Below are 302 nucleotides of genomic sequence, written 5' to 3'. Positions count from 1 at the left end.
AATTTAGGATTTGGGGCGGTGTAGGTGGAGATTGGGATTTGTTCTGGTTTCGGGCAAGAGTTTGAGCTCAAAATTGGCTTTCTGTGGTGGAATTGAGAGGGGGAAATGAATTGGGATGTGCTAAGGGTCCCTCGGAGAAGCTCAACAGGGAGTTTGGGAGGCCTCAGTAAGAAAATTTTTACCACACCCTCCATGGCCGTGAGGGCTGGTTTTTATAGAAAATGGCCAAAGGGGAGCTTAGCTGGCCATTTGAGAGCTTAGCCCCACTGCTTAGGTGTCAAGCAGAGGGGTCCTTAGCTCAA

Source organism: Phalaenopsis equestris, unplaced genomic scaffold, assembly GCF_001263595.1.
Source record: "Phalaenopsis equestris unplaced genomic scaffold, ASM126359v1 Scaffold001317, whole genome shotgun sequence".
Classification (NCBI taxonomy): Eukaryota; Viridiplantae; Streptophyta; class Magnoliopsida; order Asparagales; family Orchidaceae; genus Phalaenopsis; species Phalaenopsis equestris.
Note: the sequence above shows the minus strand (reverse complement) of the source record.